This window comes from Antedon mediterranea, chromosome 10, assembly GCF_964355755.1.
Source record: "Antedon mediterranea chromosome 10, ecAntMedi1.1, whole genome shotgun sequence".
Classification (NCBI taxonomy): domain Eukaryota; kingdom Metazoa; phylum Echinodermata; class Crinoidea; order Comatulida; family Antedonidae; genus Antedon; species Antedon mediterranea.
This window is the reverse complement of record NC_092679.1, coordinates 23,680,749-23,696,252: the sequence shown is the minus strand read 5'-3', so window position 1 is coordinate 23,696,252 and position 15,504 is coordinate 23,680,749. Positions and strand designations below refer to the sequence as shown.

Here is a 15,504-nt window from a genome sequence, read left to right as displayed (position 1 = left end):
TAGTATGGTGATTTTTAGATAAGGCGTTAGGGATTTTACTTTGAATGTCAAGGATTGCAAGATCGGTAGAATGTTTTGGTCTGAAGCCATATTGGTTATCATGAAAAGATTTATGTGAAGAAAGAAAGTTGTAAAGTCTATTGTATATAAGGCGTTCGAGTATTTTAGAAAAGCAAGGCAAAATTGAGATTGGACGGTAGTTTTCAAAGGAATGGGAATCATTTTTTTTATGAATAGGAATTACTTTGGCGATTTTTAAGGATGATGGAAATACACCATTAGTTAGTGATAGATTAAAAATGTGGGTAAGGGGTCTGGTAATAAAAGGTCCAATTTCTTTAATAATCGTGGGTTCAATATCATCAAGGCCAGCACTTTTACTGTTTTTTAGATTAGAAATTATTTCAAGAATCTCTTTACCAGATGTAGGTTGGAAGAAAATTGAATTTTGAGTGGGATTCCTTAGATAATCAGTAAAGTTGCCATGAGTAGCCGAAATTTTAGAAGAAGGTTTAGGTCCAATATCAGTAAAATAGCGATTGAATTTATTGGCAATTTGAGATGGGTCAGTAATTTTTGTACCATTATCTGTAAAATAACTAGGTAGCGTCTTTGTGGTGTTTTTACAGAGAATGTTATTAATTATATTCCAGGTTTTTTTAATGTTATTTTTATAGTCGTTATTTGTATAGTGTTGCTTACATGATGTTCTTATTAGTCGTGTGAGTTTATTTCTGTAAGTAATGTAATTGGTTTTATTAATCATATTTGGTGTTTTTATATATTTTTTATATAATTTATTTCTAGTGTTTATAGATTTGATTATACCTTTTGTTATCCATGGTTTACAAAGTTTACGTTTGTTAATTTTAGTTCTTGTCTTTGGGAGGTGAGTATCGTATAGTGAAGAAAATCTGTCGAGAAAAATATTGTAGGATTCATTTGCAGAGTTATTTTGGTAGACACGTCCCAGTTCGTGTTCATTAAGTTAATCCCTAGAGATGCTATATTTTCTTGGTTTATCTTTCTTGAGTAATGTTTTTTGTTACATTTTAAATTTTTTATTTGATTTGAATGGGAATTGTTTAGGATTTGGAATACTGGAAAGTGATCAGTAATGTCGTTAAAAAGAATACCAGGAGTTATTTTTTGGTCAAGTACATTTGTAAAAATATTATCACTAAGTGTAGATGTTTTAGTGGTTATTCTAGTTGGTTTGTCAATTAGAGGATATAAAGATGCTGAGTACATGGTGTTTAAGAATTCATTCGTGTAGTTATGGGTTGAGTGTTTTATAAGGTCTAGGTTAAAGTCATCACAGACAAATAATTGTTTTTTTTTCCTTTGTTATTGAATCAATGCAGTTAGAAATGTTGTTTATGAATGGTTAAAAAGAGCTATTGGGAGGCCTATAGATAATACCAACAATGCTATTTTTGGTAATAGATTCTATTTCAATAAATAACGAATCATAATTTTAGTTTGTTGGTAAATTTATATCACTTCTGATTTTGAAATTTAGTTCATCTGAAATTTAAAGGGCAACTCCCCCGCCTCTTTTACCTGCACGGTTAGATTGTATCATTTGAGATGTATGTATTCAATAAGCAATGTTTCCGTTTTGGCTGTCAACGTAGGCATTTATCATTGAATATGATTTAAGCCGTAAGCCGGCTTTATCGGCCGCGGATAGATGGTTTTACTAAAGCCACCCCTGTTAGTCCATTGCTATAAAACAATCTTAGCTAAAACCACGTACAGTAACAAATTGAGGGCGCACTTTACGCGTAGAATACCAAATAAGGTAATGTTTGTCACGCTTGCTCAACTCACAATAATAACCGTACGTATATTTATGCGCGAGAAAATCTATTCTATATAAGATAAGATTGAAATCACTGTTATTATTTGATTTAACCATGGATTTAAGGAATAGAAGGATATGCATCAGTATGAGATCAAAGTTTCCATGACTCTAGTCGACAGAGCGTGGACCGACCACAATGTTACAAAATAAACACAGTTTAATTAACAATTAAAACGGAATGATATGTGTGTGTGTATGTATGTGTATATAATTTACAGTATAATTTATATATGTTATATATATATACATCTATTATTATTATTACTATTATACTATTATTTATTAGTAATTAAATTCTATCATAATATGATTTGTTTGATTTGAATAAAACTAGATGGTACGCTCGCTTCGCTCGCGTACCATCTAGGTCGTGCCCACAGATGGTTCTCGAATACATAATAATTTCAGCGTTAAAAAACTGGCGATTTCAAATGTACGTACCGCAGGACAATAATACATGTCGTTTACAGGAACGAATAAATAGACACTGTAATTTATGTACTCAACTAAAATTAGCACCATGGGAATTACTTCCGAAAGAGAAACTTGTCACAAAATGAGACCAATTGTTTAAGTCAATTTTAAACAAACTTGATTTGTGTTTTGTATGTAACATTAGGGTTGAGGGATGGGGAAGAGGATGGGTGCAAAGAGGAAAAATTTTTAAATATTATTCTTTATCCATTTAGTAACGAAATATTAATTGAACTTATTCAACCTTATGTTCCTAAGCGGTCTCTGAGATCTAGATCTGAGTCTCTTCTTGCCCATATATTTCATCCTTCCACTAAGTTTCATGGAAATCGTTCATTTTCTTCGGCATCCGTTTCTCTATGGAATGCGTTGCCTATTGAAATCCGTCAGGCTACTTCCACCAGTGTCTTCAAATCTCTCCTCAAGAACCCACTTTTTAATTTGTAAATTTCTAAATTGTTCTGTCTTTGTAAAGCGCATTGAGGCTTTCAGCATAATGCGCTATATCAAGTACCAGTTATTATTATTATTATTATTATTATTATTGTTTTCATGTTTTACAAATAATATACCACTAAACACAGTAAAACATTGCGATGTAATACTTTGTTGAAACTATCACCGTCCTAGTCGATTGAAATAGTACAGTAGCCCCTACATGTAACGATACATCACTACGACGTGTATATGTTTATATAATGTAAAACAATTTGTGAAAACCACCTCTATTCGGGGAAAATCATAAATTCGATTTAATCGTCAATAAATATTAAATTATCTAACTCAACTTAATTAGTAGGCCTAATGGTTTTCAATTGTTTCCTAGAGCCAATTCATACTTAAGTTGGTTCCTACCCTACCCACCAAAGTTGTTCTGCGTTTAGGGCATGTGATGTACCGTAGGCCTTTCCTCTACTGGTTTTACAACGCTACTCATGCCAGTGAGGGAAGGGTGATGATGTGGGTGGTTTATCTGCAATACTAAAGATTTATACATAATATACGGCGAGTGAAAACGCTAGCTCTTTATCCGTTAAAAAAAAAATTATATCCAACCTCTGCAGCACAGATTGAAAAAAAAATGGATCGAATTTCTGTTATGAGTATACAGTACTTGCCTTTACGACGCCTGAGGGAATAGACACTTGTGGAACAGAGATTGGAATGTTCCATTCAACGCAAATCAATACATTTGTATAAACCTATATTAAATCTATCAAAATAGTATTTTTTAAAGAAAATCGGCCTGTCTTCAACATTATGATGCTGTACTCGAGCTGTTCAACCGGTTTTCAGCCATTAAAAACAATTATCGTAGGAGGAGATAGGAAAATGCGAAGCATCCTCGTATTATCGTCTGCGGGTATTTTTCAAGACGGACATCCATTAGACAGTGTATACCACGATCGAAAAACACCCCTATTTGGGGCAAATCGTTGAACTTAAATTCCTTTTAATCGTCAATAACTAATTATCTAACTTAATTTAATTAGTAAACAGGGTTACATCAGGTGGTTAAAATCAGTACCGAAAGTACGAACCAACTTTACATACCATCGAGTAAAAATTCTAAAAGTAAGGCGCGATTTACCGAATTTTGCCCTTACGTAAATTTATATATAGATTGAAATCTTTTAGTTATACAGGGAGTAGAGCTTGATAGGCATGAAGTTGCCTTTTCTCTTCTTCCTTTTTATCCAATTATTTTAATATTTTATATTATAATGTTATGTTTATGTGTTGTTTTTTTTTTTGGATGAATAAAGAAAGAAATCACTCTCAATCACTTTCAACCGTCGTTAACAACGAAACGGTCGCGTGCCTAATATATTGTTTACTGCACACGCTCAACAACCTTTAACCTTGTTGGCTACGCTTTCGCGCGCTCTTCTTGGTGGCATGATTAATATTTTACTAGCAGTAACCCGTGCTTCGCACGGCCTTTTTCTGCCCTATCTGGTTATATACTTTGCATGGGCAAGTATAATAAAAGCGCACTCTGATAAATGTACTTTGACAAATTATTAAAATAAAATAAAATTGTATCAAGAATAAAATTCAGAACTGCTGTATTTACGGCGGCCATTGATTTTGTTATACACTATCACTTCACTTTGGAATATATATACACTAAAAAATATAAGCAATACTGGATATGGAACTTTATACTTTGCTAGCTTTTGACTGAAAAATTGTGCTGTGTGAATTAGATGATGCACGTACGCAAACACTAATGAAAGTATAAAATACCAAACTATATTATTTTAGGGTTTTTTCGTGGTGTATTAATTATTATACATACAGATAAAATAAAAAAAGTTTAACAAATCGTTGAAAAATACATTGCTGCGGAAACACGAATTGTTAAGTGTTGTTTTCAATATATAAAACCATTTGGAATCGTTTTGTTAGTGTGTGTTAAACTTTATTCTTTTACATTTTATTTTTATTTCAATGGTTTTGATATTTACAACTTTTTTGTGTGGGAGATTTGTTAGCTTTTTGCTACTTATGTAATTAAATTGTGGTCTAGCAGTAACCCGTGCTCCGCACGGTCTTGTCTGCCTTAATAATAATTTGCATGGGATGATAAAAGTATAAAAGTGCAATACTCGATATGGGATATAAAGTGACAACGAGCATGAGAGGTGCACGTTCAAGTCAATCGGCAGATTAAAACATTTTCATGATAAAATATGAATATGAAATAAGTTATAGAATAATACAATTACAGCTGCTTACGGACACAAAAAGTGTCCAAAATTAAATGTTGCGCTCGGACTTTTTTTTGGGTGTTGATATTTTGTGAAAACACGACACCCATTTGGATTCGTTTATTTTGTGAGTTTTTTTTTATTTCATTTACATTTGTTTTATATTTTTTTTTTTTTCTTTTAAATTGTCCTACCTGGTGATTGGCTAGTGATTTTGTCATTCACATCTCAGCCAATGACCGGACCTAATCGAATCAAAACTGCGATTCCTGATCCGGCTGGCTATGTATAGTTGCGATACGTCACCACTGACTACTCTCCAGCGCTCGTTTTTAAAACGAAAGACAAACTTAAGCTTGGTCCCCACAGAACGTAACGCAAGGACGTAAACGCAACGCAAGCGTTTTAACCAATGACAAGCGAAGTTATAGACAGTTAGCAATCACAAGCGAATAAGCCATCGCTTGTGATTTGTCATTTCACTTGCGTTGCGTTACGTCCTTGTGTTGCGTCGCTAGTGGGAACACGCTTTAACAATCACCAACTACTTAAAATTACTTTTCGTACTCCGATTGTGATGAGATTAAAAGAGAATTGTTCAGCAATATATTGTTGTTGTCAATTAATCATCGACGCACGCATGTTAATAGAACAATCAGACTGCGCATACGATTTCTACATGGCTACTTTTTATTCTTAAAAAATGTAACAGTTGATTCGCAGCGTTCTGTAGAGGGCCGCGGTTAGAGACACGGAGTAAGCGCGTTGGAAAATCGTTAAGCCCGGCGCACACTAGAGCTTTCGGCTGAGCCAACTGCCACGAGTAACACTTGCCTCACAGTGTGCGCCGGGGATTTCGTGAGGAATTGGCCACGCGTGCCGCTGAGGAAAATATCTATCGTGTTTAATATTTTTTGGCACGCGTGCCATTTTCCTCAAGTGTGCGCCGAACGTGAGCTTCCTGCTCACTAAAAAATTCCACTGCGCATGACATTTTCTGATTTATTATGATATTTCAGCGCGTGCCGTATAGCGTAGTAAGTAATTATCCAATCAGAAAATCGCGTACTGGAGGCGTTTAGTGTGCGTCCAATAGAACGCGATCACAGTTTGCGGCAAATTTTTTAGTGAGCCAAGTGTTACTCGTGCCAAAGATTGTATAGCGCCGCTACGCGGCGCAAGATAGGTAACTGGGTGAGACCTTTGTAATCCATGGACGCCATTCCGGCGGACAAGTTTGAACCGGAATAAAGTCGTTGTCAAGGCAATATCCACGATGTTTCGGTTAAAGAACGAATTTGTCTAACCAAACATATCAATGTAAACACACAGAATTAATCGGAAAGTGTCCATCCCAAAGAAACTTTTATTTTTTATTTGTTTACATAATTCCTTCCCTTTTCCATGAAGCAATCATAGAGATGGTTAACCACAGATACTTCGAGGCGGACCGCAAAATTTAAACCATTTACATTTAAATCACAATAATAACCTGTCCCAGGTATATAAAATATACCAAATTGGCTAGTTGAGAATTCTCAACTATTACCGCAGTACGCCTGTAACGACGAAGCCTACCGGTATAATGGGATAGGCTGATTTCCTTGTTAACTTAAGGGGTCATTTAATTACTGAATTATGATTGGTAGTAAAGGAAATTTACTGGAATCCTATTGGATGGTAAGGTGGTAGTAGGACCATGTCCATCCCATTGCAGTAATAAAGTTGAGCCACCTGCGACCATTACAATGTCCTACCATGCTAATGTAGGAGTGGGGAAATGTTATGCTTACTACTGTTTCTTTTAATAATTTAGTACAATTAATAAGAATAAAGAATACACTTAACAATATACAACAAATAACATTAATGTACGATGTAGTTTAACACTGTTCTCAACTATAGTCATTTTGGTATACTTGAGCACATTGATAAAGAATAGGATAAACTTAACAATATACAACAAATAACATTAATGTACGATCCCGTTTAACACTGTTCTCAACTATAGTCATTTTGGTATACTTGAGCACAGTGATAAAGAATAGGATAAACTTAACAATATACAACAACAATGTACGATCCCGTTTAACACTGTTCTCAACTATAGTCATTTTGGTATACTTGAGCACAGTGATAAAGAATAGGATAAACTTAACAATATACAACAAAAAACATTAATGTACGATCCAGTTTAACACTGTTCTCAACTATAGTCATTTTGGTATACTTGAGAACAGTTATAAAGAATAGGATAAACTTAACAATATACAACAAAAAACATTAATGTACGATCCAGTTTAACACTGTTCTCAACTATAGTCATTTTGGTATACTTGAGAACAGTGATAAAGAATAGGATAAACTTAACAATATACAACAAAAAACATTAATGTACGATCCCGTTTAACACTGTTCTCAACTATAGTCATTTTGGTATACTTGAGCACAGTGATAAAGAATAGGATAAACTTAATAATATACAACAAATAACATTAATGTACGATCCAGTTTACCACTGTTCTCAACTATAGTCATTTTGGTATACTTGAGCACAGTGATAAAGAATAGGATAAACTTAAAAATATACAACAAAAAACATTAATGTCCGATCCAGTTTAACACTGTTCTCAACTATAGTCATTTTGGTATACTTGAGCACAGTGATAAAGAATAGGATAAACTTAAAAATATACAACAAAAACATTAATGTACGATCCAGTTTAACACTGTTCTCAACTATAGTTATTTTGGTATACTTGAGAACAGTGATAAAGAATAGGATAAACTTAACAATATACAACAAAAAAACATTAATGTACGATCCAGTTTAACACTGTTCTCAACTATAGTCATTTTGGTATACTTGAGCACAGTGATAAAGAATAGGATAAACTTAAAAATATACAACAAAAAACATTAATGTACGATCCAGTTTAATACTGTTCTCAACTATAGTTATTTTGGTATACTTGAGAACAGTGATAAAGAATAGGATAAACTTAACAATATACAACAAAAAACGTACATTAATGTACGATCCCGTTTAACACTGTTCTCGACTATAGTCATTTTGGTATACTTGAGCACAGTGATAAAGAATAGGATAAACTTAACAATATACAACAAAAAACATTAATGTACGATCCCGTTTAACACTGTTCTCAACTATAGTCATTTTGGTATACTTGAGCACAGTGATAAAGAATAGGATAAACTTAATAATATACAACAAATAACATTAATGTACGATCCAGTTTACCACTGTTCTCAACTATAGTCATTTTGGTATACTTGAGCACAGTGATAAAGAATAGGATAAACTTAACAATATACAACAAAAAACATTAATGTACGATCCCGTTTACCACTGTTCTCAACTATAGTCATTTTGGTATACTTGAGCACAATATACAACAAATAACATTAATGTACACGATTCTGTTTAACACTGTTCTCAACTATAGTCATTTTCATATACTTGAGCACAGTGATAATATGAAAAACATAATAACACTATAATATTTGTAGATGAATGACGCGGACACATACATATGTTCATAAGTAATTGATATAAATTGACTTTTAAAAGTGGAATTAACACAAATGATTGTAGATAAATATGACGTGAATTGCACGTACATAATGTTGATGAGTAGTATATTTATATAAATCGACTTTGAAAAGTGAAATAACATTAATATTTGTAGATGAATATGACGTGGACACGTACATATATTGATTAGTATATTGATATAAATCGACTTTTAAAAGTCAAATTAACACTAATATTTGTAGATGAATATGACTTGGACACGATTTACATATGTTGATGAGTATATTGATATAAATCGACTTTTAAAAGTGAAATAACACTAATATTTGTAGATGAATATGACGTGGACACGTACGGTACATAATGTTGATGAGTATATTGATATAAATCGACTTTTAAAAGTGAAATAACACTATTGATTGTAGATGAATATGACGTGGACAAGTACATTTATTGATGAGTATATTGATATAAATCGACTTTTAAAAGTGAAATAATCCTATTAGTTGTACACTATTGATCATATATGAATATGACGTGAATTGCACGTACATATGTTGATGAGTAGGCCTATATTGATATAATTGACTTCGAAAAGTGAAATAACACTGATTTGTAAATGAATATGACGTGGACAAGTACATTTATTGATGAGTATATTGATAAATCGACTTTTAAAAGTGAAATAACACTAATATTTATAGATGAATATGACGTGGACACGTACATATGTTGATGAGTATATTGATATAAATCGACTTTTAAAAGAGGAATTAACACTATTGATTGTAGACGTGAATTGCACGTACATATGTTGATGAGTGTATTGATATAAATCGACTAAACGTTAAATAACACTATCTTGTACAAGTACCCTCACTTGCACTGATGAAGGGCTAGTGTTGCCCGAAAACTCTGCTAACTTTTCTGGCTGTTTTACTTTATCGTTTTGATTTAGCTTTTCGCTTCTTTTTTTGTATCTCCATTGAGACCACAGCATTGTTATTATTTCAGTATTTTGCCTTTGGATTTACTAATATTAAAAGTGAAATAACACTAATGACTGTAGATGATATGACATTTATGTTGATGTATATATTTTTGTATATATAATATGCACACGTACATACGTTGATAGGTATTGATATAAATAGATTTATAAAAGTACGGTAATAGACACTTTATTTGTAGATGAATACGACATGGACAAGTTCCAATAAATTCTATCGTTATATCGTATGTTGATGAGTATTGATATAAATCGACTTTTTTAAAGTGGAATAACACTAAAATGTATAGATGGATAGGCCTCAACAAGTATTGTATTAAGCGGTACTGTATATTGATAGACTTCATACCTGTAATGTCAATGAAATCTGGCAACAAGAATTGTGTTTGATCCTCCTAATAGTATTCTAATAATCTTGGTTTGTAAAGGAGGCATGAAAAATCTAAACGCATAGCCAGGGGAGGGGTTGGAGTCTCGAACAAACTTCCCTGTGCCCGTCCTACGGTTTTTGTGAACTTTTTAGTAGCGTGCAAACGCGACTCTACAGCTCACTATGTCGATCGGTCGGTCGGTAAACACCAACTCAAATTTGAGCACGCGACTGCAGCCATGTATAGGCCTATGGCCTGTTTATACTAGAAATCAGCAGTGAAAGTATATGTAAATAATATGTGTTAATATAGAATTAGTTTTTTTTATTTAATAAATAGTATTAAAGTTGATCTTATTCTTTATCTGTGATTAATTATACTCAAATGACTATAGTTTAAAACAGTATTAAACGGCATCTTACATTAATGTTATTTGCTGTTTATTCGAAGTTTATCCTATTCTTTATCACTGTGCTCAAATATACCAAAATGACTATAGTTGAGAACAGTGTTAAACTGGATCGTACATTAATGTTATTTGTTGTATATTGTTAAGTTTATCCTATTCTTTATCACTGTGCTCAAGTATACCAAAATGACTATAGTTTAGAACAGGGTTAAACTGGATCGTACACATTAATGTTATTTGTTGTATATTGTTAAGTTTATCCTATTCTTTATCACTGTGCTCAAGTATACCAAAATGACTATAGTCGAGAACAGTGTTAAACGGGATCATACATTAATGTTATTTGTTGTATAATGTTAAGTTTATCATATTCTTTATCACTGTTCTCAAGTATCCAAAATGACTATAGTTGAGAACAGTGTTAAACTGGATCGTACATTAATGCTATTTGTTGTATATTGTTAAGTTTATCCTATTCTTTATCACTGTGCTCAAGTATACCAAAATGACTATAGTTGAGAACAGTGTTAAACTGGATCGTACATTAATGTTTTTTGTTGTATATTGTTAAGTTTATCCTATTCTTTATCACTGTTCTCAAGTATACCAAAATGACTATAGTTGAGAACAGTGTTAAACTGGATCGTACATTAATGTTTTTTGTTGTATATTTTTAAGTTTATCCTATTCTTTATCACTGTGCTCAAGTATACCAAAATGACTATAGTTGAGAACAGTGTTAAACTGGATCGTACATTAATGTTTTTTGTTGTATATTGTTAAGTTTATCCTATTCTTTATCACTGTTCTCAAGTATACCAAAATGACTATAGTTGAGAACAGTGTTAAACTGGATCGTACATTAATGCTATTTGTTGTATATTATTAAGTTTATCCTATTCTTTATCACTGTGCTTAAGTATACCAAAATGACTATAGTTGAGAACAGTGTTAAACTGGATCGTACATTAATGTTATTTGTTGTATATTATTAAGTTTATCCTATTCTTTATCACTGTGCTCAAGTATTTCAAAATGACTATAGTTGAGAACAGTGTTAAACTGGATCGTACATTAATGCTATTTGTTGTATATTATTAAGTTTATCCTATTCTTTATCACTGTGCTCAAGTATACCAAAATGACTATAGTTGAGAACAGTGTTAAACGGAATCGTACATTAATGTTATATGTTGTATATTGTTAAGTTTATCCTATTCTTTATCACTGTGCTCAAGTATACCAAAATGACTATAGTTGAGAACAGTGTTTAACTACATCGTACATTAATGTTATGTGTTGTATATTGTTAAGTTTATCCTATTCTTTATCACTGTGCTCAAGTATACCAAAATGACTATAGTTGAGAACAGTGTTAAACGGGATCATACATTAATTTTATTTGTTGTATAATGTTAAGTTTATCCTATTCTTTATCACTGTTCTCAAGTATCCAAAATGACTATAGTTGAGAACAGTGTTAAACTGGATCGTACATTAATGCTATTTGTTGTATATTGTTAAGTTTATCCTATTCTTTATCACTGTGCTCAAGTATACCAAAATGACTATAGTCGAGAACAGTGGTAAACTGGATCGTACATTAATTTTATCCTTTGCTTTACTGTGCTTTGATTTGATAAGCAAGTTTGGTTGCCCCGCCCCCATATGTTGCCTACTAAATTAGGATTCCCTAGCTTTTCTATAAAAATTGAAGTACCCACAATGCACGTTATACGGAATTCATAGTCTTGTAAAATACAGACACAATAGTTTTTATCGTATTGTTTTCATTTAAATATCACTAAGATTGTCTTAAACTACAAACAACTAAAATTAGTGAAGGTATGCAAGTGTTTCTAAATATTTATTACTGGTAGTATTAATACAATTTGGATTATATCATTTTCCAGAAAGGTAGAAAAAAACATAAAATAGTTGAGAATTCTCAACTAGCCAGGATGGTATAGGAAATATAGCTCCCTGTCCGCCCGAATGGCGTCCATGGATTTACTGGGCGCGTAGTGTTATAAGATAGGAGCTTGGCAACAGTTACCTATCTTGCGCCGCTACGCGGCGCTATATAATCTTTGCTCGTGCCAGTTGGCTCAGCCGAAAGCTCTAGTGTGCGCCGGGCTTTAGATGTCACCGTCGATACATATCCTTCCATTCCTTGATCCATGATTTAACACCGAGTTCTGAGAAATTATAAGTTTTGTTTATAAATATTACTAGAATGTTGGTTGTGAGCTAAAGTAGTTTACGTATGAAACGCCATATGTGCCAAAATATATATCTTTTTGCTAATATTAAATCGAAACACAGTCTTAAACCTAGACTAGGGGCGGGGTAATTCCTGAGTACTTTCTGTGCATTTGTCTGTTATCTAAAATATTTAAAAAAAACAGAAATATTATTATAGCGTTTTCTTATAATGGTTAATGTAACAAATTCTATTTGTCTTTATTAAACGTAGGTGTATGTCCAACACATTGCAGTTGCACTAATCATACCTATCGGTTGTGGTACAGTGGTTGGAGTATATCATGTTCTAGATGGAATACAATTGTACACGCACAGCTCGTTGAGTTCAATACAAAGAATACGGTAACACGATTGTAAGTAGGCCTATCACTGTTGATATTATAAGGCTTACCTTAAAATATATATCAACAGATTTTGTTAGACAAACCACAATTTGTTTGTAATTTAAGTTTTATTATCAGCGTTTATATAAGTTTTATTATCTATCGATATAAGTATTTCAAAATTTGCTGTGAATATGGTATGCAGAGCAATTTTTTCAACATTACAAACCTATTATTATTGGTATCAACAATAATGACGAATTGTTAAAAATGGCTATCAATAGTAAAACATGGAAAAACAATAGCAATAATTGTAACAACGACAAAAATGTTAAAAACGATAAAAATGGTGAATATATGCAAGGGTTCGAGACTCACACGCTCCACCATGGTTATGGTGGATAATATGGCGCTCAGATATAGGACTATAAACCGTAGGTCCATTGAACCTAGGACTGTGCTGATACCATCGCTAACGATATTTGTACGATAAATAAATTGTTACATTGTCAGCGAATGCGTTTGCTGATCTGACAGCATTGGAAAATCTGCGAGTTTATTACAGTACTTATGTTAACTTTTAACAATCAACGATGATAGCGTCGTCGAATAACGTTGGCTGGAAAACAGGCTTAAGACAGTGGTGCTTAGTTAACCATGCAGGGCCGTACCACTTTACTGGATAAAAAATAGCCAAACGGGTGAAATTGCTCCCTATAGTATAATAGACGAGCCTATCAAAACGCCTCAAACAAGCGGATAGATTTGAACAAATTGGGTTTTTAAAAATACTCGTGTATCGAAATACCTGAACAATAAGTCAAATTATGTTTTCAGATTACAAATTATAACTTTTCCACTCGTCGTACACAAATTGTCTCCTATCCTTTAACACTAGGTCATTAGAAAGCCTGATTGGTCAGTTGTAGCATGGTGTACCAGGTCAGGTTTTTGTTTTCAGGATAATAACATGTTCCGAACTAAAAATACCCTGAACATCATTCTTCCGCTGGATCATCCCCAAACTGTGGCCCTAGCACCAACCAAGTGATGGTGCTCGCTTCGCTTGTTGCATATCCCCCTTGTCGGGACGATCCTGGTACCACCGCTCATGTTTACGTTTGCATTCTTTTTTTAAAGAGATTTGAGCCATAACCAAATAAATACATTGCCAGCCAGTGCATTTGCTGATTTGTCAGCATTGACATATCTGTGAGTATATTAGGTTAACTTATTTTATTCATTAAAATTGCCTCAAATTAAATACGCTGAAGGTCATTCTATCCCGGGCCTTAGTACCAACAAAGTGATGATGTTCGCTTCGCTTGTTGCATATCCCCCTTGTCGGGAAGAACCTGGTACCACTGCTAATTGTTAGTTTTGCATTCTTTTTTAACGATATTAGTACGATAACCAAATTGTTACATTGTCAGCAATGCATTTTGTTGATTTAACAGCATTGAAAATACGGTGAGTATTTTAAATAACCCTTTTTTAATTATTAAAACGGCCCTTTAATCCCACCTACTCGTGTATCGAAACACCTGAGATTAAGTCAAATTATGTTTTCAGATTACAAATTATAACTTTCTCACTTGTACACAAATACATTTTTTGGATAAGTAGTTCCAGTTTACTTGAGACTCAGTACCAGACCACAAATTGTCTCCTATCCTTTAACACTAGGTAATTAGAAAGCCTGATTGGTCAGTTATAGCATGGTGTACTAGGCCAAATGTTATAGACGTTTTTGTTTTCAAGATAAGAAAATGTTACGAACATGTCTACTTTAATATAGTGTTATGCTTAGCCATCACGTATAGACGTCACAACAATAGTCTGTGTTTTTGTTTGTTTGTATCTGGTTTTTGGCAATAAATAATAATAATAATAATAATAATAGGACGATTTTGGGATCATCTTACTTTAAAACGTCAATGCAGACGATGTTTCAACACTAAACAAATAAAAATAACAAAACATTGTAGGTAATTAATTAGGCATAACAATAACAAAACAGTCATAAACATTGGTCAAATAATAACACACAGATACATTAAAAAAAACATAAAATAAACAGTTTTTTTTGTGATTTCGTGTCGTTCAGCGGAAATAATATAATGAAATAAGTAAGTTGTTGTAGTAATTTGTATTTTTTAGTAAATATTTATCACATTAATATAATGTACAGTTGTATTCTACGTTTGCATTCTTTTTTTAAAGGGATTTGGGCCATAACCAAATAGTTACATTGCCAGCCAATGCATTTGCTGATTTGACAGCCTTGGAAGAACTGTGAGTATATTACAATGGCCTCAAATTAAATACTCTGAACGTCATTCTTCCCCAGGACCCTCAACTGTGGCCCTAGTATCAACTAAGTGACCATGCTCGCTTCGCTTGTTACATATCCCCCTTGTCGGGATGATCTTGGTTCCACTCGTTTCCATTCTTTTTTTAACGGTATTAGTACAATAACCAAATAGGTACTTTGCCAGCCAATGCATTTGCTGATT

The 15,504-nt window shown here is 33.0% G+C and overlaps 1 protein-coding gene across 1 annotated transcript in view; it reads left to right on the top strand.

Moving 5' to 3' along the window:
• LOC140060630 (calpain-1 catalytic subunit-like) overlaps positions 1 to 12,914 on the top strand; it is a 31,858-nt gene extending 18,944 nt beyond the window's left edge. Inside the window, exon 16 of the transcript XR_011847348.1 lies at positions 12,877 to 12,914. The gene's annotated coding sequence lies outside the window, so the exon portion shown is untranslated. The remainder of the gene's footprint in view (positions 1 to 12,876) is intronic.
• Positions 12,915 to 15,504: the final 2,590 nt, after the last annotated feature.